This window comes from Aptenodytes patagonicus, chromosome 2, assembly GCF_965638725.1.
Source record: "Aptenodytes patagonicus chromosome 2, bAptPat1.pri.cur, whole genome shotgun sequence".
Taxonomy (NCBI): Eukaryota; Metazoa; Chordata; class Aves; order Sphenisciformes; family Spheniscidae; genus Aptenodytes; species Aptenodytes patagonicus.
Window position 1 is genome coordinate 131,703,636 of NC_134950.1, and position 22,898 is coordinate 131,726,533.

At 36.2% G+C, this 22,898-nt stretch overlaps 1 protein-coding gene across 6 annotated transcripts in view; it reads left to right on the top strand.

The window, feature by feature from the left end:
- TBC1D5 (TBC1 domain family member 5) overlaps nucleotides 1–22,898 on the top strand; it is a 338,077-nt gene that overhangs the window by 110,096 nt on the left and 205,083 nt on the right. Inside the window, exon 1 of one of the 6 annotated variants that reach the window (XM_076331225.1) lies at nucleotides 11,662–11,682. The exons of the other annotated variants lie outside the window; for them this stretch is intronic. The gene's annotated coding sequence lies outside the window, so the exon portion shown is untranslated. Of the gene's footprint in view, nucleotides 1–11,661; nucleotides 11,683–22,898 lie in introns of those variants that run through there. 6 annotated transcript variants of the gene reach the window in all.

Consider the following 22,898-nt stretch of genomic DNA (forward strand, 5'->3'; position numbering starts at 1 on the left):
CTTCTGGGAGTGAATTGCTGTACGCCTGCAAAAGTATGGTGGTGATTCCACTTGATGCTTTTTCCATCGTGGCTTGACCTCAGCGTGTTCCGCTCTCGTATTTCTGGTTAAGCTGTGTGCTAAAATAGTAGGCTTTGCTGCAAGGTTTATTACAATATTAAAAAGAATAAAATTATCCATATGGTAAGTAGTTAATTAGATGTATTTATGTGATTTCGAACTTCTGCTCTTTAGGAGGCTACGATGGCTCAAGCAAGTATGAGACTTTCTGATACTCATTTCCTGGTCATTGACTGAGTCATCTGCAACAAAGTTTGAACTTCATGTGTCTTCACCTGGCCACCAAGAAAGCAACCCATAGACTGCTTGCTGATTTCTCTGGTTCTACAGAGGAGATGGGGTGGTAGGAGTGTGTCATCTCTGTGGTTCTGCCTGTGCCTCAGTCCAAAAGTGTGATTGTTCCTTTTACACAAACTTGCTTTAAATTAGCAAGGTCAGGAATGTTACAGATGTGACAACATGGGCTTTCACTGTAAGATGCTCACTGGTTGTCCTTTGAGTGCTGCGTGGCTGTGGCTAGATGCAATCTTTTTCAGAGTTGGTAGCAAGGTCGGATTCAAAAAGATACTTGGATGCTTATCTCTTTGCGCTTGTGTTAAAATCAATGGGAATTTAAAAGCTTAGGATTTAAATACTTACAATTTGGAACTATCCCAAGATCCTTGACATCAAAAAGGCGATGGCCTCGTTTTATGCAGATGTCCTAGCACTCAAAGGGTGCATAAATTATTGCACCACTTATCAATTTCTCTTTAATGTATTCCTTTCTTATATCTGGGACACTTAATAGAGGAAAAGGATTAAAAAGCATAAAAATAACTTGTATGTAAGTTTCTTTGAGTTGAATTTATATCAGTCAGCCTGTCAGCACTAACATATGGGAAACATAGTTTCGTTACCATGCATAGCAGGGGCTAAAAGTGCTGTTCAGACCATGTGCTCAACTCCTACAGAAGAGGGACTTTATATCACTCGTGCAGCCCACTCACAAATTTAAGGGGTGACATCCATGGATTCTGAATATACGGTAACCCAAATATTGATCTTGTTACAGAAAATGTAAAATGGATGGGGCAAAAAAGAGATAAAGATGATCTCCTAGATCAGCAAGGAATTCAGTAAACTTTAAATACTCCATTTTTTAAAAGCTTATTGTATTGCTGTTGCTATATCGAAATAGTAGTTGTAGATAATAGGGAATTTTCACGTAGCCTTTCCGTATCTTGGGCTAACTTGCAGTAACATATAACATCTCCTTGTATCAATTACTGTAAACTAGTAAAGATCCCTACTGTTTTTGTTTTGTTTTGCTTCCTAAAGCCCCCTGCTGCTGTTGATTACACCTAGATCTGCTACTGATTGGAACTGTTAAAAGGCAAAGATAGTGTGGATGGTTTCTGAATCATTTAATTGTAGAACTAATAAGATGTTTTCGCTGGGACCTAATAAAACAGATCATATTAATAAGTGTGTATACTGTCCATTAAATATCTGATTGCTTTTTCATAATTTTTGTAGATATGAGTGTAAGACTCCTAAGCCTGGTGGGCACGTGATGTGCAAGTTTCTTTTTTGAATAATATTACTGGATGTAGTTTTAAGAAAGAAGTGGGAGCGTAAGCTATCAAAGAGCATCATACAGTAGAGATTTTGCTTTCTGTGAGTTTTTACATTTTTAGTTGTATGTAAATGTTGTGTGGGCATGTTGAATTGAGTAGATAATTACACGAACAAGATATATTCAGCCTTACGTTAATGCTGCTTTTTAAATAGCTGTATAATGCACACTGCACTTGGTGCATGTGAACCTTGAAAAATTGCTTCCTTAACAGAGTAACGCTTGCCAAATAATGTCCAAAATTGGCCTAGAGCTATGCTGGCTTATCATGAAAGAACCTATTCTCCTTCAATGGTCTGTCAGTGTCCATTCAACCTCTCAGCTCCGGCAAGGTTGAAAAGTAATATATGAATACATACAAGGAAGTCCTAAAATGAAGAAGAATAAAAATAGATCATTATTTGTGAAACTTAAAATTTGAATTGGTGGCTTTCCTATAATCTGTTACATGATTTTTAATTTCTAATGTAAATAATTTTCAAGAATAAAGGTGAGAGTAATATTCGGGGAGGGCAGGGAGAGAAAGGAGAGAGCGAGGGAGTCTAAAGCTACCTTAATGCCTTGTAAATCTGCAGAAAAACTGATAATCAGATTCCAGGCATCCAGGAAATGATGCTGCAGAGCAGCTCTTGTACATCTAGGAAGGTGTTACACATAGTGGAGAAGTCCACTCATTATGACTTGAGATCAACTCACTATTTCTTTCCACGGCTTCACCAAATCTGTTCCCATTCCTACATAGACATAACCCCCTCGCGTGCTTTGGGTGAAGTAGCAGTAGGGGCCAGCTGAATCTGCAGTTTCCAAATTGTTCTGCTATTGTCAGTCCGATCAGCTAGCCTTTTCTTTGCCCAGTCATGTACTTCTTCTCAATCAGATCTTTGTCAATGTTACCTACATTTTAAAATAGAGTTTGCATTTTACCGTTTTGTTACTTTTGCCTCTGACAGTGAGAACAAATTCTGGTTTCACCCATACTGCTTTTTGGCAGTTTATGAGTCATTTTACATTCCAGTTTCTTCAGTGTTAGCTGAATGTTGTAGGGTCTGAGTTCAGGGAAATTAAGTTATTGTTTATAATAAGTGGTTTCTGATAATTATTTTTTTCTTTTGTGAAAGACTTCATGTTATGTTCTGAGGGATAAGATCTCACAACCCCTTCTCTTCTCTTCTTGTTGTCCCTTATATTAAAATTATCTTGTAGTAAAAGGAGTAGCATCCTTTATTCTGCAAAAGTAGTATTTTACCTATATAGTAATATATATATTACATTATACCACCCACCCACCCCCATACCCACATAAATGCACATTTCTGAATACTTAAAGGCTGGGAGGAAGCAGAGGTTTGAAAAGTCATACCTCATTATTCTAAGAACATAGTGAGGTGCTGGAGAAAACGAGTATCATGTAAAATGAAGTGCTTTTTTAAAAATTTATACATACCTGGTGCATGCCATAGGTTCGGAATTGATGCTCAAAGGGCAAAGCTAATCTCAATATTGAATGATGAGCATTGTTCATTTCTGTAGCACACACTGTTCATGGAATGTAAAGAGTTTATTAAAGTGTTAAACATTAGTTATTGAATACATGTTCCCTACAAATTTTGGCTTTAAAATCACAATGCAGCATGATGCTACCTTCAAGAACAAAGGAGCCAATCATCCATTTTGCACTTCAGTAGACTCTTAGTTCCCCTGACCAGTTATCCACATTGACTATTTGATTAAAAAAGAATAAAATAAAATTACACTTTTGTATCCAAAAAGCTTAGTATGGAAAAGAAAAAAAAAAAATCTAAAAAAACTATTTATCTCAAGCAGATAGCTTTCCTTCTGTTTTTCTCTACTTTCTACAAAGACAAATGCGTTAGTGTAATGCTCATTTCATGTACTAACAGCTCCCAGGATCTGTTTTTTTTCTTTGGCCTGTGTTGTCTTAATTTTCTTCAGCTTATTTTTGCAGAGATAATTTTTTACCAGACTAACAGGGGCTGAGAATTTTGAACTATATATTATAGATAATAGGGAAAATGGATTCAGTTTTTAAACTGAGAGAAAAGATTTGAAAAATTGATTTCTGTAGAGTTTTCATTGACAGGTAAGATTGTGTCAGTCATTCTGTTTACAATTGGAAAAGTATTTTTGTGAACTACTTTTACTTAAAATTGTACCTGCTGATATCTTAAAGGCCAGCGGTTGCTCTTACAGATGATTCCTGTAACAAGATTCTGCAGCTGGAATTTAGTTTCACTGGAGTGAATTATAATGTAATTTATCTCTGAACACATACCTACTGTATTGATAACGTGCAGTAGATTATTAGTAGAATTATTTTGAACTGAACCTGTGGAAAAAAAAAGGCATGGCTCTTTGTGTGGGGTTTTTTTTTCCCTCTTCTCTTCTTCCCCCATAAAGTATAAAAAATCCAAACCAAACAACAAAAAAACACCAACAAAAAACCCAACCAACCTGAAGAACAACACACACCCCTCAAAAAAAAAAAAACAGGAAACAAAACAAAACAGCATATTGTAATTATTTCATGCTTGTTGCCATTTAAAATGTTGCAATTTTTCTCTTTCCTCATACTTTGTTGCAGTACATTGAAGTCTTGCAAGGGATGTATAACTGCGTACTAAAAATCAAATAGAAGTGCTAACTGGAAGCTCTCATTGCGCTTTTCAGAAAGGTTGCACTTAAGGTTTCCAAGTGCAGGGAAACAACGGCAGACCCTTTGTGCTTCTGCAAAGTATTGTAGTACTCTTTACCTTAATCCCTGGCAGCATCACCTCCATTTCTTTGGCTTGTCATCAACATCTCTATCAGAGTAAAACTCCAATGCATGTAGCAAGAAACGAAGCGTGTAGGGGAAAAACGTAAAGGCTCTTGACTGAAATAGTTCTTTAACTTATTAACAGACAAGTGTGCATGTCAGAAAAACACACTTGTTTGCTGTGAGTACATGCAATAGCTGATGGGTAAAGAAACAGAAACCTTAATTGCTGCTTGCGTTTAGGTCACTGTTCATTCATTCATTCATTGCTGGAGCTATGAACTATTCATATGTTGCCACAGTATGTTACTTACACACGACTGGTGGTGAAGGAAGTAAGAGCTAAGACGCTTCACAGACATCGACATCGGGGGGATTAACATGTCTGCTTCATTAATATATATGTGCATACATTAATGTTGAAGTATTGAAACTGTTTCAAATGAGATTAAAAACTCTGTCTCTTAAGGTCTGCTATAGTCCTTAGAAACATTTAAATTTTTGGCATCAGCCTTACCGGCTTCTTAACCATTTTACTTTTACTTTGCCAGTGGGATTACAAGTGCAGACAGAGTGCTCATCGCCTGCCTGCTGCCTAGTTCTCTGTTGTTTTTCCATAGCTAGGTCTGCTCTCTGTACTTGCTAGCCATCATTAAGCATATATGAATCTCTGTGGAGTGGCAGGCATGGATTTCTGTGAGTGACATTTCTGGCAGCGTTTTCCTTGTATATGGCACCAGGCCTGATTTTCTGAAATTTTAAGCATCTATGATCCCCATTTGCTTCCGCTGAGGCTGTAGGTACTCTGTCCTTTTGGAAAGCATGCTGCTCTGTGCTAAATCTCAGGCAGTTAAGAGATGAGAAAGTCCTGGAAACTTACTTAACACTCATGTGACAGCCGGTTCTGTATAGCAGCAAGAATATCGCCTGTGTGAAGGCATTGCCTCTCCTGCTGTATTAGTTACAGATCCAATAATCTGCCTCTGCGAAACTAGGTTTGGAGATCAGTAGTGAATTGTTTAGTAATGTTCACTGGAGCTCTTTAAAATATATTTGCAATGTATAAAACACTTTGATATATAGAAGCTCACATTCTAATAAGATTACATTAAGTATCCTAATAAGATCAAGGCTTGAAATTATGTTTTTCCGGATTTGAGTGATATAAATTAATTTTAGTTTAAACCAGTGTCAGTGTTCTTAGATGTTTGTTATAAATACTCTGTTTGCAATTTATGTGGGTCTGCATTTAAATAAAAAAATTCAATTCTCCTGTTAACACAAGAAGCATTTTCTCTTCCTCTCCTTCCAGTATGCTGCAGCTACAGATTGTCAAGGCAATGCTGTAATTATTAAACTCAACCAGTAAATCCACATCACAAAGCCATTTTACACAAAAGTGAATTCTCTTCAGGAAGACCTTACAAGTACGTGTGAATTAAAATATGCAGGCAACTTCCAGTACAGACTAAACTAATTGTTACTTATAATAACAGACTGACCAGAGTGAAACGTTGGATTAGTTCAAAAAGAACCCCACAGTCATAGTGCTGCTATGATTTCTGTTGGTTTATCCATTCTACTTTTTATTTTATTGATAATTCTGATTTCTCTAGAACCTAGTGCACAAAAGTATGGATCTGAAGGACTAGCTCGATCTTTAGTTCTTGTGGTTTTCAGTGTTAAAATTTGGTGCGTAAAGTCAGGGGAGAAGCTTGGCTAGTTTCAGCATCCTGGTATTCCTCTTCTCCTTTAATGGTCTGGTTGGAGATATCTTTTGGACTCAGATAAATTGTCCTCCAGGTGGGCCACACTGGGTAAAGATATTAGCTGGTTTACACACAAGTACATATATAACTGAATTATTTGGTTATAATCACCCTTCCAGGTACACCACCTGTTATATCAGACTGATACCTAAGATCATAATCAGGAACAGTGCATATTCCTTGCAGCTATGGCCAAGAGAGGTGGTTTGGGGTTTTTTTAGTATATTAGCATTTTAGCACACTAGCATTTCTATCAGTGTTTCTATCAGATTTAATTATTTAAATATAAAATATTGTATTAAATTTCTTGTTTAGATGTTTAATGTTGTACTTCTTAAAGTACACAACAGATTGGAAAATTAGGAGTAACAGGAAAGTGTAATTGGCACTGATGAGTGGCTAGCATTAAGTGTGAGCTCCCCATCAAGAAGCAGTCTTCGCATCGACTCTCACAACCTGTGACCTGGCTGGTTTTGTTTATTTCATTGTTTTTCTAAAATATAAGTATTTTGGAGAAGATAAAATTTTAGAATTGAGTGGCTATTTTTATTTCTTGCTACCTTTTAATTCACAGAAAGGTAAAGGTATCTTCTATTAGCAAAATTTACCTTACTGAACCTGATAACATTTCAAGTGCAGAATACAAAAAGTGTAACAACTCTAGAGAAGATCTGTTCCAGTTTTATGCTTAAACGCCAAAGTTTTATGTGCAGTATAATCGTGAGGAAAAGAGTTGATTCATTGCATTTACCAATGACTGCCTAAGATTTCCCTCTGTCTTGTCGAAATACAGCTGAGTGTGTTTTTACGGATGCCTCAGCATAAGAAAAAACAGTGCATTTCACTGTCCATTTGGCATGAAGCAGCAGATAACGGTGTAAAACTAATTCTGTACTTGAATTTCTCCAGAGTGTCAAGCATGGATCTTGTCAAATTCTTTACTGCTTTGTTTGCTTAAAGACTTTATCCTGAGCTATGGAGCAAGCATAGTAATGACCTTCAAACTCAATTTTTCAATATTCAATTTACACTGTAAACTAGAAAATCCGCTTCAGTTTCTTGAATCCACCTGATTCATTATCAAGTAAACAATTTGTGGTAAATTTTTTGTGAATTTATTACTTGCTTCTTTTAAAAATTGTTTCTCTTACAGCGTACAAGAAATAGTTCAATTCATATTTTTTCATTATAAGAGGCTAAGAATGTTAGCATTTGTGTCTCTATAAACATATTTAAAATTTCAGGGAGAGTTTAAATATTTATGAAAATATAGAAGGTAACTTAAAAATAATATGTTTGTCTTGGAAACTTGTGGCCAGAACTTATCTGCACACAAATTACTTTTGGGAAAAGAAAGCAGCATACTTACAGTCAGTTTTAATATTTTTAATGGTTTTCACTTTTTACTTTGCGGATTATATAGAGCCTTCAAATATTAATATATATTCAAGATTAGGGATTTAAAGCCTTCTTTCGTTTACCATACATTGCTTGTCCGTGAAATTTTCGTGGTCTTCTGATTCTTCTGAACCATAGTTACTGTGCATGCAGATAGACAGTTGATGCTGCTGCTAACTTTTCCTCGCATAAATAAGTGAAACTCTTGGCCCAAAGATAGCAAAGGCCATTCATTTCTTTAAAAATAGCCTACAACTGGAAGGCATATGTGCTGCAGAAAAAAACGCCTTTTTGGTAATGCTTTCTAATGGTTTCAATTTCATGGTTATTGATGTTCTGATATTGGAAGCATGCTGACTTTAAATATTTGTCCTTGTCACATATATTTATTTTTCTGAGATCTTTAGCTTCTTTTTGAAATAAGCTCAATATTTCATATGGATAGTATATCTGGCTATAGATAATATATCTGAAAAAGTCATAGTGGTGGAATGATTTCGTCATTACATAATTTGGGAGGGGTTGTTTTTAAAGAATCTCTCTGGTTTATTTATGTATTTAACTATTGATCTAGTATTTATGTAAAGAAAGAATTTAAATTTATTTATTACTCTTCTTTTCAGAAGTGCATTGGACACGACTGACCTGTGCTCCCCTATCCTGTAATGAGGCTTTTGTGTGATTTTGCACTGACACTTTGAAAAAGACTTAATCGTTATTCTACCCTTTCTTATCTTCCAGTGTGATACAGAGCATTACAAATGGAGACCTTTTGTATTAGAAAGCCATCAATAGAAAAGGTGGATATTCTTGAAACTAACGTTACCTTACTTTCCATATTTGGACTGTTTCTTCAGTGCTTGTAAATCAAGGCTAGTTATTCTAACACAGTGCTTCTTCCTTTAAACATAGACAGATTTTTTCCCGAAGTAGATACTTAATAGCTATCCCGCATGGAAAAAAAATTCAAGGGTTTCAAGGAATAGCTGTAGCAATTGCAGGAGAAGTGTATAAATTACCATCTCTTGGGTTTTTTCCCCCTCTCAGTACAACTCTTACTATAATTAGCCAGCATTTAACAGCAAATGTTTGCTTTGGTTAAATTATTCAGAACATTTATTTTACTTGTCAAAGGTTAGATCAGGTTGTTGTTTGAACTGGTAATTAAATGCAGCCTAATACACTGTCATATTTATATGCACTATCAGCCCTGTTTCCTCCTTATTCTGTATAATTTTGTAGTGTTCAGGGTTGACATTTAGACTTCCAACTTAAATCCTGTTTTCTTGTAAAGAAAGCTAAGATTTTACTTCTGTGTTTCACTGTACATGTGTATGCTTCAGAAAATAAGGGTTAGGGTTGTTTGGAATATCACAGCTGTGGACTTCGTTGTCATCAAATTAGTGAAGGCCCTTTGAATATTTTTATTTGCATCTTTCAATAAGTCATTACACAGCATCTGGTATGTATCAATTATGTTTCAGAGATGAAGGTGAGGTGGACAAGTGCAGACCTCTCCTTTACTAATTGAATACCTACAAGTCACAGTAACATGCAGTATATTTAAATTACATTTCCAAATCTTTACTGGAAATATGCATAATATTGAAATATAGAAAGGTTCCTAAAATAATTACATAGTGGACTCAGATGAGCAAACAAAATTAAGAAGTCTCAAGGTCAGAACTTCTCATGAATCTAGAGCAGTGGCCCTTGTACACGTACATTAGAGCACTGAGGCTGGCTATCCAGCCTGATAATAGGAGTTCTAGAGAAGCCGGAATTCAGTCTTCTGTAGTCTCTCATGACAAGTTCAGAAACTATTTTTCACCCACTTGTATTACACAGTTGTTTAATTGCGTTGCCATATATATTATGTGTCCATTCCTTTTTTTTTTTCAGCTATGTATATTTTCTCAGTCAAATTTGAAAAAAGAATAAATTATAGGGCTTTTAAAAAAACTTTTATGCTCTTAGGCCTAATATTGTCCAGTGTCTATGAAAGGAAGAAAGTTGCTGTCCAGTTAAAAAATAAGCACAAAAGTGGATCATCAACATTTCAGCAATCTTTTTTTTCCTACCATATGTAGACAAGTATCCCTGCCTTTTTCAGTGCATTTGTGTGGCAGCTTTCTCTTCATGCAACTAATGTAGTGATATGTGTACATTTCAAACCTACCTTAATTCTAAGCATTTCTAAAACATTTTTGAAAAATCCTACCTATTGTACTTAATGTGTTGAAAGTGCAGTTTTGAAAGTCTCACAGTTCTGTCAAATCAGAGCTACACTGATTCGTAGCCTTGTTAAGAAACAATTCAGGCTTGATGGTAGTGAAATCCTAATTTATCCATTGTCCTGGTGATCCTCCCAGATTGTATTATGTGGTTGCAAAAGCTGAGGCAGGAATAAGGGCAAAAATATAAGCACTATCTTAAAAAGCCAAAATCCACACCTTAGTTCCTGCACATGTGTTCTCAGAGTAGCAGAATTGATTTTTTTTTTTTTTTTTTTTTTTTTACCTTTTCCTCTCCATAGCCATATTTTGTAATAAAACTGGCATAGGCCACCATGGGCCACAAGGTAGAAAGATACAGTAAAAATAGAGTTAAAAGTGGAGTGTATTCTTCATTATAATTATAGCATTCCTAACATGACACTAAAGAAACTCGATGTATGGCGTTCAATTTGTTATTTTGCAGCTTGTTAAATTTTTATACTTCATGGTTGTAGGAGGTAGCTAAAAACAAGAGAATATACTGTGCAGAAATTACTTTGACCTCTAGGTAAAGTACATTTATTTGTGTATATATCATCTGAACTGTGAGCCGTTTTGATTGATGTAGTAGATTGCATATACATATGGCATACAGAGGACCTAGGTTAGGGTAAAGTTCTGGGCTCTTTCATGACGGACTATCTAAATATAAACTATAATCAAAATGACTAAATGGATTTCAAGTTGTACAGAAGTGCCATACGGGTGTAAGTCTTGGGATGGATATGACAGACTATGTGTGTCTAATTCGGAAAGCTGGTCTTAAGTTAAATAATTGCTGTATTAAAGTTTAAGAAGTATTCACACATCAGCTTGCACCAAGACTACTATTGATTAGAGTGAAAAGCAGTGTAGTTGTTTCAGATGATATCTTTAAGACCATTGATAGTATGAATCAGAAGAAGAGTTTTGACAGCATGGCACATATCCATGAAAGTAGCCATTTGTAGGAAATAGTAAGTTTAAAAGTTTAACATGTAATGTTAGGGTATGGATAAGGTCTAAAGCATTTTATCTGTGAACTGAGGGGCTTGGCGGTCAAATGGTACTTTGATCATGAAAGAAACAACCCAACAAAACCAAAAACTCTGTTCTTTCCTGCACATCTCTCATGATCATTCCTACTGGCTTTGAGAAGAAGACTGCAAACAGTTTTAGTTAAACTATTCTTTAGTCCTCTATGTTACCTTTTAAAAGCCAAACTGTGTGTATGTTTTTGGAAGGTGAAACCACTTTCTTCATCTGCTGTTTCTGACATCAGTGCAGTGAAAGAGCTCCACAAAATACAGAGGCAATCTTGAATTTAAAGGAGGCGAGGAAATATTCTTTCTAGCAGGCTAACTTCGTATAGATATACTAGATGACATTTTTTAGAAATAAATCTTTATTTTAAAAATACCGTGTTCGCTTATTTGAATGGATGAGGTGAGTCTTATGTGGGGTTCTTCGGGACAAAGAGAGCTGCCTTGGAGTAGCATAGTGAAGGAGTGATTTTCTGTCTTTCTAAATCGTTTCATTTCAATTATCTTTTATGTTTTGGCTTTCATTTCTGAGAAGATGCTGTCAAAACCTCTAAACCAAAAATGATGAATAATGTTAAAGTTATCTGGGTTTGTTGTATTCAGTGGTTTGCTTATAAATGTGGCTGCTAAAACAGAACAGGATTTCCCTTTTTCTTCCACAGCAAAGAACAAGAACTTCCCGAGCACAGGAGTTTGGATGAGTAGGCAGAGGATCTGGTGCCTGCCTGAGGAATCGTTAAGCTTCAAGCCTTCCTGGCAACAGGTGGAATTGCAATATGTGTTTGACAGAGAATAGTCATCTCAGCTAGGCAATCTCTGTCTGTCACCTCTCCTTTGAAGAAAGATCTGTCCCGTCGGTCAACATTTTCCTCTTTTTCCATCAGGAAGCTAAGAACACCTGCTACTGCCATCTTACATCTTCCTTTTAGGAGAAAAAGAAAGATGAATAATACATGACAGACCAAAATTTCAAAAGTAACTACTAATTTTAGGTGCCCCAAGATGTACAGCCTTACTATTAAGTGAGAAAGAAAAGTGAGAACAGATCACACCTATATTCTATATGCTTGGTTTCTTTCCATTTACTTCTGGATCCAGTTCAAAATTCTCATTTCATTCTTCTTAATGCCTAAGTGGTCTGGCCGCTGTTAGGTGACTTCTCTACCTGAACTAGGTCACTTCTCTACCTCAACTATTACCAGAAATGCAACAACATAGCAAAAAGAACATTTTTCTAGGCTTTTCATGTGACCAGTTTAAGAATGAGATCATACAGTCTGCAGCAGAAAAAAAATCTGAAAGCTACTTTTTCGCAAATTGATATTTCATGTGTTTAGAGATAATGAAAATAATAAAATTGGTCAGAGGGACAGAAAAAAAAAATAAAAGAGTTGGAAAGAAGTAAGTGAAAACAGCTATTTTGTCCAGGAGGATTCAGAGTGTTAATGCTATCGTGATTTGTATGTTAAATATTCTTAAAAAGTCATACTGGTCCGTCTAACACAGACAAGAAAACTGTCTGCAAAGGCTTTCTGAAAATAATAGGAAAAATTTAATCAAGGAGGTTTCTAACCATATCTTGTTTACATCTGTTAAATTTTTTTAATAAAATAAGCTTAAAAGCTTAGCCTCAAAGGTGTTGCAAGCTTTCTGTAAGGTATAATGACAGCTGTTGTTCCAGTACAATTCTTCAAATCTGTTCACTGTTTTGTGGGAATTCCATTTGCTTTTTGTTGGTTGCATACAACAAAACTTGGTATTCAGACAACACTGGGAGATTCAGTCATGTCATAGCTGTTGGTGAATTAGGGAGAGCACTCAACTAAGCCTAATGTATTTAGGAGCCATCAATCTATTGTATTACCTATTAAAAATCAAAAAGCTTTAGAGAGTCCTGCCAGTTTTTCTACTCTCATTCCCCAGAGCAGAAGAGTGTATACAATTCTCAGGGCAACTGATCCCTTAGCCTGCTATTTCTGGTCTTGTCCAAGATCTTGCCCTGCTACTTATGTGTTGTCTAAGAATGTCATGCAAAACCAGGCTTTTGCTTCTTGCTGCGTGGTGTGTGCTGACCCACTTCTAAAGCGAAATAAATCCAGGACTTAGGGTAAAGAGAATAGAACTTGCTGGTGACATATATTTCTGGTAAGACAAATTTACTGCCAAACCAAAAAGCCCATTTAACTGATCAATTGCAACTCACTTTTATTAATATTTCCCCCTTTATTAAAGTGTATTTTATCCTTATTTCTGAATTAATGTTATGGATTCTTATTGTTACTGTAAATTTTAGGGTACATGTTTAAAGTTCTGCAGAATTAAATATTTTTTTTTTTCTAGACAGACTTTTGTTCCTCTATAACCTTGCAAAGTACTGCTTTCCTCCTTGCTGTTTAAGACCTGCATCTATTTCAGGTTTTGAGGCGGTACAGCCAGTGTGTGTTTGATGTACCGTGCTGTTCGTGCTGTTTGTACGGGTGACTTCTATGCCTGTGTTTTACATGCCCTGGCAAGTGCTCTGGCAAGCTGCAGGGACTGCCCAGAAAATATTTTAGGAGGAATAAATGCCTCTAAGTAGCAGTGCATTATAGAAATCGTTATGCTATAGTGGCCTTGCCTGCCTAGCTTCTCTGTGTCTGAAGACTTCAGCAAGACCACTTGTTCCCTTGACAGTTTGATGTGTATGTACAGGAAAGCGTAGAACATTTCATCCAGCTGCTCAAAAATTTGAATGGAAAATATGAGAGGGAAGGGATAGGAAAGAAAGTAGTAACAGGTAACACTGTATTAAGAGATCAGATTATTAAAGAAGGAAGAGTATTGCACTGTAATTTTCTCCTATTTATAGTATTACTGACCTTGGCAGGAATTAGTACTAAGAGTTCCTGAACACCGGAAACAAAAGAGATGCAGCAGGATGTGCTGAGCAGCAGAGTTCACTGTCTGCAAAAGGAAGAACCTGCCTTGTCATCTTTTTAGTGGCATGGAATACAGTGGTACGTTCCTACTAAAAAAAAAACCAAGTAAAATCTTACTCACAGCAGTAGTGGTATCTTGGTATAAAGTGCTTTCATGCAGCCAACTACCCGCTAAGGTTAGCAGGTTTCATCTATACCTTGTGTTTGCAAGTCTTAGGGGTTTCCTTTGCTTGAGGTATTTTGTTTTGTTTTATTTAGGTACTGCTGTTTGAAACTCACTACATCCTAGGTATGAATAATCATTCTACAAAAATACTGAGCTCCTAGAGGGGCTTCTAAGCACCCTGCTTTTGTTACTCCTGATGTGGCAAGTCTGAGGAGAAGCAATGTGAGCAGGCAGTACATGACATGAATAGTGTGCCTTACATAGAGTAGGCCTTGAGACTGAGCATTTGGGTGTGAGAGGGAGCATTTGTGGGAAGCCTCAGTGTATTTTTTACCAGGGGTGGCCCTACCCTGAAGCTTTTTTCCTCCGAGTATGGATTTTAGACATACTCAAGTAAGCCACTGCTCCCATTGGCAGAAGTAATGGGAAATCCTTGCAATTTGCATTCATTGCACTGCGGCTGAATTAGATTTCAGATGGCACCTTGTCTTTGCTTTCCTCTTGCACCCAGTTTTCCTCTGCAGCTCTGCCCATTTGAATTCACTCATCAGGATTGGATCACATAGGTGAACATGGGTTATGGTTCTTCACATTATGCAGAAACTTCACTGTAAGATACGAAAAAAATTCTGTCTCTCTCTGCTCCTTTGAAAGTGCCTATGAAATTGTCCTTTTTCCTTAGCAAATGAGGCTTACACCAACTGTCTTTGTACCTCAGCATGAGACCATGCTGCTTTAGTATCTGCATATCTAGAACAGAAAACTAGAAGAGAAATATTTGATGTAAATGCCTCTGTGCACGCATGAACATGCTGGTGTTTTTATAAAAATTCTGTCAACCCCTATAGGAAACTGTTTTCTAAAAATGGTAAAAGAATAAAGGCTGAATCCTAGATTAATTGCTTACTACTCTAAAGCTGTGATATCCTAGAAACTTATTTCATTGAATACACTTTTAGTGTCTAAGCTAGTTACTATCATTTTGGGTAAGGCTGCAGGCGAAGCTGCCATTTTTTCCAGTTCACTGTTTTGATGATTTCTTTCAGTCTTGACATTCTTTGGCCCTTTGAGTTACATATGTATTACTAAAACATAAAGTGTGTAGCATAGCATGGTGCCTGTGTGTTCCTGAAAGTAAAACTCTTAAATACTTAAAAGCAGTCATTTCCATACCATAAACAGCAATAAACTACTTTAATCTCAACTATCTTTGGAAGGACAAAGCTTTAATTTAAATGATATTGAATTGTTTTGTAACCACGTAGATAAAATGTATTCTAAAATAAAATAAACAAGGGATTTCTTTCCTTTAGTGGGTTTCCAATTGTTTGAATAGTTTCAATATGAATAGGGTTTTTACCACCTCTAGATTACTGTAAGAAAAGGGAGTAGCTTCATAGTTGAATGATGTAAAGATTTGAAATCTTACTGCATTTTTTCTCTCTCCTTCTCTCCCATCTTCCTTTCACTAAAGTAAAACATTAAGTTTCTTTCAGTTTTATGTCATAGATTATAGTTTCTGGGCTCTTAATACGTCTTGTTGCTCTTCTCTGGACTGCAGCAGCTGGTTCTTGTCCTTCTGTGCTATCCGTCTAAAGATGGATACACTAATTCAGCTCAGGCCTTAGCAGCATCAGATGATGGGAGGAGATTTACACATCTCATTTTTATCAACTTGTTTTGGCTACGATGAACCTTTCTCTGTTTGAGTCTTCAGTTGAAAGGAAGAACGGTAAAAATACAGCGGCATAACATTTTCACATCTGCTGCTAAACAGCTAGATCCTGGGGGTGGGAGGAGTGTTCAGGGCAGGGGCTACCTTTAGCTGTTGACTTGGATCTTTTTTGGTTTTGCTGGTACTTCTTGTTTGAAATCAATGTTAGATCAAAGTTGTGTTCTCTTAACAGCCTCATTGTGGAGCTGTCACATAAGCCTGCATTAAAAATAGGTACAGTTTTGTGTTGAGGGTGTGGGGTTTGGGTTTTTTTAGGAAATTCAAACTGCAAAATTGAGACTGGCTTTGGCTATTGTGTCCTTTTTTTTTTTTTTTCTTTTTGAGACAGGACCATACTGAACACATAACTGTAGTATTGGGAATTTAAGATGGTTGATGCTGTTTATACTTTCGTTGTCACCATTTTCAATGCAGACGAGAGAAATTGTTTCACCATAAATGTCAAATGTCACTATTCATAGCATTAGACCTTGGGAAACACTGTTGACAAGGTTGGTAGGGGGCTGTGGGTGTTGAATACAGTGGTCAACATTACATAAGGATTTTGATCCTCTCTGCTTTATTCAAGTTTTTCTTCCTTAGTCAAACTAGTGTTTCTTACAGAATCATGTAACCTGAAGAAAACTGTAAGCTAGCAACTGCGTGAACTTGTTCCCTGCTTGTAACAACTATGTGGAAGATTTCCTATCTTCCAAATTAACAGAATATAAAGTGTTTACTTATGATAAAGTTTCGTGTTTGTTTTTTTTCTTTTTTTAACTTCTAGCATAAAAAAGTTTTTAACTATCATGTGAATTACCAGGAGAATACATTGTCATGGTCCCAAGCTGTTTGTGTTGTTTCTTATCCCTGACATTTTAATTCACTACTGAATTTATACTTTGCATGTTTAAGTACTGGTAAGACATGAAAGTTGTAGGGTTAAATCTGTAGACAGTGCTCCTGTGATAATTGTTCTTAGGTATGTATTCCTTTACTGTGGCTCTTGAGAAAACTATTTAATAGACAACATTTGAATAATACAAATGTGCGGTTGGTAAAAATGGATTAGGGTTTCAGGGTGGTACCAATGGGTGATATTTAATATTGAATGACATGTATTAAGACAAATGCTTTTATATATAATTTATTTGGCATTGTAAATGCATTTATCTTGTGAGATACAGACCCCCTGTTGCCACATGAAGTATTCTGGAAAGGTTTGGAGTAAATAAATAATAAAACCACTTTGATATACAATCTAACAATATTAAATATTAAGACTTTCACATGATTGATTTTAATACTTAATTAACTTATTTAAAGTCCAATGTAACTCTGTTTTTGTATTAAAGATCAGACAGGCAGAAGTTAAAATGCAGGAAATGTTATTAAATGGGACAAAATTAACTGCATTTCATGATCATCAGACTCGCTGGCTGTTAACCTGTCCATCAGTGGCATGATCTTGTTTGTTTTGTTCTGGACCCCAGCTGATGTTAATGTTAATCTGCTGTACCACGACAGTCCATTTTTATGTTTGCATCATTCTATTTTAATGATACATAATCTGATACATTTTATAAAAGAAAACAGTCTTGCTTCATGCTATCCAAAGTTTGTCAAATTGTGCACTTTTCTTCTGAGTTAGTAAGTGTTCCTCCTAAGGCATGTTTCTTCAGTGGTTGGTGGTAGCAACCTGTGGAAGTGGCTGAGTAGAAACCTTAGCTAGTTTTAAACTGGTGTGTGTGTGGAGAGGGGGTTTTTTGGGTTTGGTGGAGTTTTGCTGGGAGGTTTTTTTGGAGGCACTTGAGCTAGTATCTTCTGTATTTAAATGGAGGTTTTGGTAGTAAAGGGCTCAAGTGACGAAGAGCAGAAGAGCTCAGTGCTATGAGATAGGTGGTCCATGTGGTCTGAGTAAAAATCACTCCCAGAGCAAAGAATAAAGCAGTGAATATTACAGGTTGGAACAAAATTTTCAAAAATGCCTATTAATGTGTGTCTTAGTAAAAGGTATCCAGCTTGAAACATACCGAATGATCCTCATTTACCAAAGTTCATGCTCAGGACTGTCTCCTACTCAGCCCTCTATTCAGAAAGGATGACTTTTTTTTTCTTCCTTTCCTACTTTAGGAGGAATAATTTAAGGCCCAGGAGATTTGGCCAGTGAAAGAAAACCCAGGGTCTGGAACTGTTTCTAGATTATTTGCAAGTCATCTGTACTTCATTGCTTTAAATAAACACAATGCATGTTTATTCTCCTAATACTTAATTCCTTATCTACTTTAAAATGTTTTCACATTCTGGAGAATCCTCACTTCTGTGTGCTAACATGCTTGATTACTTCATAAGCTGCAAATGAGGGGCAGAGTTGTGAACCCTCATAACATGATGCTGTCAAACTTAACAAAACATGCATAAGACCATTACCACATCAGACATTTGCTTTTAGTCAGGTCGTTTTAATCAATTTGACTTCACAGGGCAGCTAATTTATTACTTAGCTAAACAAGTATTTCCTCTACTTGTCATCAATTTAAGTAATTAAAATGGTAAACTTTGCTATATGGCATGAAATAAAGGCCCAAAGATAATTTGGAGAAGGTGGTTGATACAGCCTGATAGAATGAATGCAAAGTATTATTTAAATACTTTGGTACGCTTCAGTAGTTTTCAGAAATGTCATATTCCAGTAGCTTTGCTGGTACTGATATAAACTGATTTTTATTTTTAGCATATCCCAGATTAAACAGCATTGTTCTGTTTCTTCTTCCTCAGTGTTAGTGGGTTCTCTTTTTCCTTTCTTTAAGCATAAAATGTTTTGCTTTTTTGCTTGATCGTTTGGGGGTAAGAGGATGTCAGAGAGCAAGGGTGGGGCAAGTGCTGCAATTTGTGCAGTTCTTCTGCCCTGGTCCTAAGTACCTCCTCAAGCCTGCAGTTCCTTTCATGTCACCACTGGGGGCGGGAAGAGAAGGGAAATGGATGCTGTAAAAGCTCAGAATTGCCTAATTCTTTTTCACCGACTCAGTTATACCTCCAAAATACCCTTTGTGAGACCGATTATATTTTCTAATTTTGCCCAAACAGTATGAATACTCTTCACATTTTAAACATTAATTTTGATATGTTTTGGTGTGGTTTGTAGTTTGAATAAATAATTTTAAAAAGTCTGTATAAACACTGATGATTAAGGGGAACGTTTTAGATGAGGTGTTTTTAGGGGTTTTTAAATTGAAATAATTTAGTAACTATTTTTGAAACAATGCTTGTTATCCATAAACTGCTCCTTTGAATACTGAATATTGGTATTCAGTATCTGTTGCAAGTGAAGAGGTAAATGAATATCTTATGACTTGAAATAAGGTACAGTGTTCATGTTCAACTGTGCTATGTTTTGTTTATTAAATACTGATTTTAAATTTATCAAAATTTTTGAGATAGCATAGTCTTGCCACTTGCTCTCGTGGTAATGAATAGTCTCACTGTTAAAAGAACTCTATAAAGTTTGTTTTTATTTTGAACTTTTCATCTTCTAACTGAACATTCATTATAATCAGTTTATTATATGAACATTTATTATTATCTTATTACAGATTACTTTTGTACAGTTCTGGTTATAGCTGTATACTTTTATATTCGTGTAATACATGTTTTTGCCGTGTTTTGCCCAACTCCGGTGCAGACATGACTGGTGCTTCATTGGCAGTTCAGCTAACGATAGAAGCATATCTCACTTGGACTTTTATCTTTGTCTTGTATTTCTAGATAGATAGATATGACTTTTGCATATTAATGGAAGATGAAATATGGCTGAGTTGAGGCTGTTGCCACTGACAGTCTGGTGAAGAAGTGGTTTTCATTTTGAATGTTTTAAATGTTATTTTTTTTAAGCATTCCAAACTCACAGGTTTTATATACAGGAAGAATGGCAATGCTGATGAAGGCACGACTGTGTAAGAAAGACTAATTTATGGCAAGAGGTGGTAGAAGTAATATCATGTGTTAGAGCAGCTAATACAGAAGGCAAAAAATTTGTAAACTCTCAGGTGCACAAACCTCCTCATGTCTAAAAAAGAAGCAGCAGACTTCAAAGCTAAGTACTCACTGAGAACAAGAAAAGCTCTCTGAATTAAAATGGGTATGTTAAATCAGGCTATCTAATACAACAAGTAGTTGATCCCTGCTGTGTAGAAAGAGGTTGTTAGTAAGGTAAATGTTAGTAAACATCAGTTAAGTTTCTCCTAATGGAAACAGGTTGGTATTTTATCACCCATGGAATATGGAGGAGGTCACGGGGAGAGAGGATGATGTGCTGTAAGCAAGTATCGCCATAGAGTCCCTTTAATATCCAGTGGAGTTCTGTGGTGGAGTCCATAAGCCTATCTTCTGAGGGATTTTTGGTCTCCGTTGAGAAACTGGGCTGACAGGTCACAGATGTACTGACAAGCTGCCTTCACTGGAAGGCAGGCTGGTTTCACTCCACGTGCGTTGGTTGGTGAGGAGCAAACCTGTGATGCTGTCCTCGGTGCATGAGAGCTCCCCCTGCTCGCGTACTTAAGGAGAGTAGCCAGGAGTTTATATGCCTGTCTTTTCCTTGGGCTCACGGGTGGATTAGTGTCTCTTTTCATTCCCCTAACTAGATAAATGTTTCATATGCAGCCTTAATTATTGTTTCATGTATATTAAAGGATAGTTGAACTCCTGGTGCTGGGAAGGGTGCCTGGTCTTCGGGTTTTTTAGCCCTTCATCTTTGGAGGGAAAAAAAAATAGTCACTTTTAGCTTTGACTGAGATGTTAGGGTTTAACTAGATAGCCAGTATCGACTCTTGCAGTCTAATAATTGAATTTCAGATTTTTTATAACATTTTTATTGTTTCACATTGAGAATGTTTTTAAATTGCATCTTATTTAATATCAACAATATGTTATAGGCCATTAGAAATCAACCACAAACCTGTAAAGAATTAATCTGTCTCAGAGTAAGATTCCAAGTGTAATCATAATTGTTTAATAGTTCTCTTTGCTCTTTGTTAGAAGAGCTGAAGAGAACTTAAGTATAAAACTGTAAAGAAAATTGCTTGGACTAAGGAGTGACAAGACTAATAGGTAGTGATATTTTTTTTAACACTAATCAAATGTATCTGTAAACAAACACGAGTAACTGATTAAATCACTGTGCAAGTATCAAAAGTAAATCTATTCAGCTGTTTAAAACTGCTCTAACCGTCTGTAAAGTAAATTATGGCTCTATATGTTGTAAAGGCATGGCATTTGGGGAGTATTTAAAACAAGAGAAGGTGGATACAGAACAGAAGAATATAGAAGAACAAACTTACTAGAGCTAATTTCATATTGTGTTATGGATGTAAGACAATGTAAGTCTGAAGCATATTGTGTCTTAACTAAGTGGTGGCTGCTAAAACTACGAAGGCTGGTAAGGTCATTTTGTGCCTGGTTCTCAGTTTGAAAGGCACTCGGCGTTGTGCCTTGGTCAGATCGTGTAGCAATGTCTGAAGGACCATAAAAATAAAAAGTCAAATTCTGGCAGCACAGTTCGAAATAAGCTTGTAATTTTTGTGAAGACAAAATCAACAGATCAGTAGAAAGGTAATTACAATGATATAGTAAAGGGAACAAGAGCAGCAACTAAAATTCCAGCAGGAGAAAATTATAAATATCTCTTTCTGCAAAGTTGTTTTTTGTGGGTTGTTTTTTTTTTTTTTTGTTAAAGCAAATTCTTTCAAGTTTTTCATTTATTTATTTAAGATATCAGGTAGTTATAAACATCTCTCTATATTATATATCCATAAGACTGCAGGTAAACATTGAAATGTTATTTAAGTGGCTAGCAAGTTTATAAATGTTTTTCTCCAAGTTACCGTCCATGCATTTTTCATTATTATGGTTTATAAATTACATGGGAAACACATGGTGTGTACTTGCATTCGTAATATGCTTTGTTGAGCTAGTACAAAGAGTTGTTCGAGGCAATTCTGTGTTTTAGTGGTGTGTTTTATCATATGATTGTATGATTGTAAAAATTTGCAAAAGCAGGCAGTCCTACCTTCCCTCAGTTCCTGGCTCCTTCTTCCCAAGAGCTTCGGATGTTCTCTTCTATCTAAAAAGTAGTGAGAGGTGATGGTGCGATCATTTCAGCACCACGCTAACGCAGGTGCCGGGGCAAATAAAGGATAAAACCCTCAGGGAATACAGCTGAGAGAGCATCCTTTCGAAACAGTCTGGGTGCATTGGTTTGAAGGAAATGCCTAACAGTGGCCCAACTAGCTTTGTTTATTATCTAGTATATTTTTTTTTCACAGAACTTAGTAGGAAAATGAAGCAGGTGAATAGTGTCTGAAACTAGAAAGTTAAGAATCCCAGTCCCCCTTCATTTATTGACAGTAAACCAAAGTTACAAAGCATATATGGTCAGCGCTATGCCTTCTAAGAACCAAAGGAAAAGTGTAACTGAAGTGATTTCCAAACTGATAATATACCAGTCCTGAAAGTGTAGGTGCATACCTCTTTGTGTTTGTATATTTCTTTTTAAATACAATTTTCTTGGCATGAGAAAGTTCTGGTACTTGTAAACTAAGCAGCCACAGTAAGTGATATTTAAAACTCAGCTGGCAGTCGTAGGTAGCTACTTAGTGCGCTTGGGCAAATCAAACCTATTTGGCTGGCATAGTTCTGTTGTGTTGCAAGTTAATAAATTGCTGTACAGTGACCAAAATGCAGTCTTGACAAATGTACTCTCGCACTGTTAATGCACTAGAAAGGTCATTTTTCCTTCTTACTGCTCTGACCATAACACCATCTGCTTTTCACCCTTTTATTGGCATCCTCTTATTTGTTGCAGCCAATATTAGCTTCCAACACTCCTCACATAAACTTCTAACACAGTTCTTGTTCACTTCCGTGATAGTGATGTGAATGCCATTCAGCAGCCTGTGATGATGAACCCACGTCACCTCCTTCCTGGGTTTTCGGTTTTGTGCTTTCTCCCCTTTTGCCGTTCATTTTTGGAAGAACTTCTTTGTAAATATTCACTAGCTAGGCGATTATGTTTCTTCAAATGCTTCCTTAACACCATCTTTCTAGAAAGCTAATATAAATCTTGATAAAATGGAAATCAGCCATCATACCAGTCAGTATTATCTCATTCTCTCTTTTTGCATGTG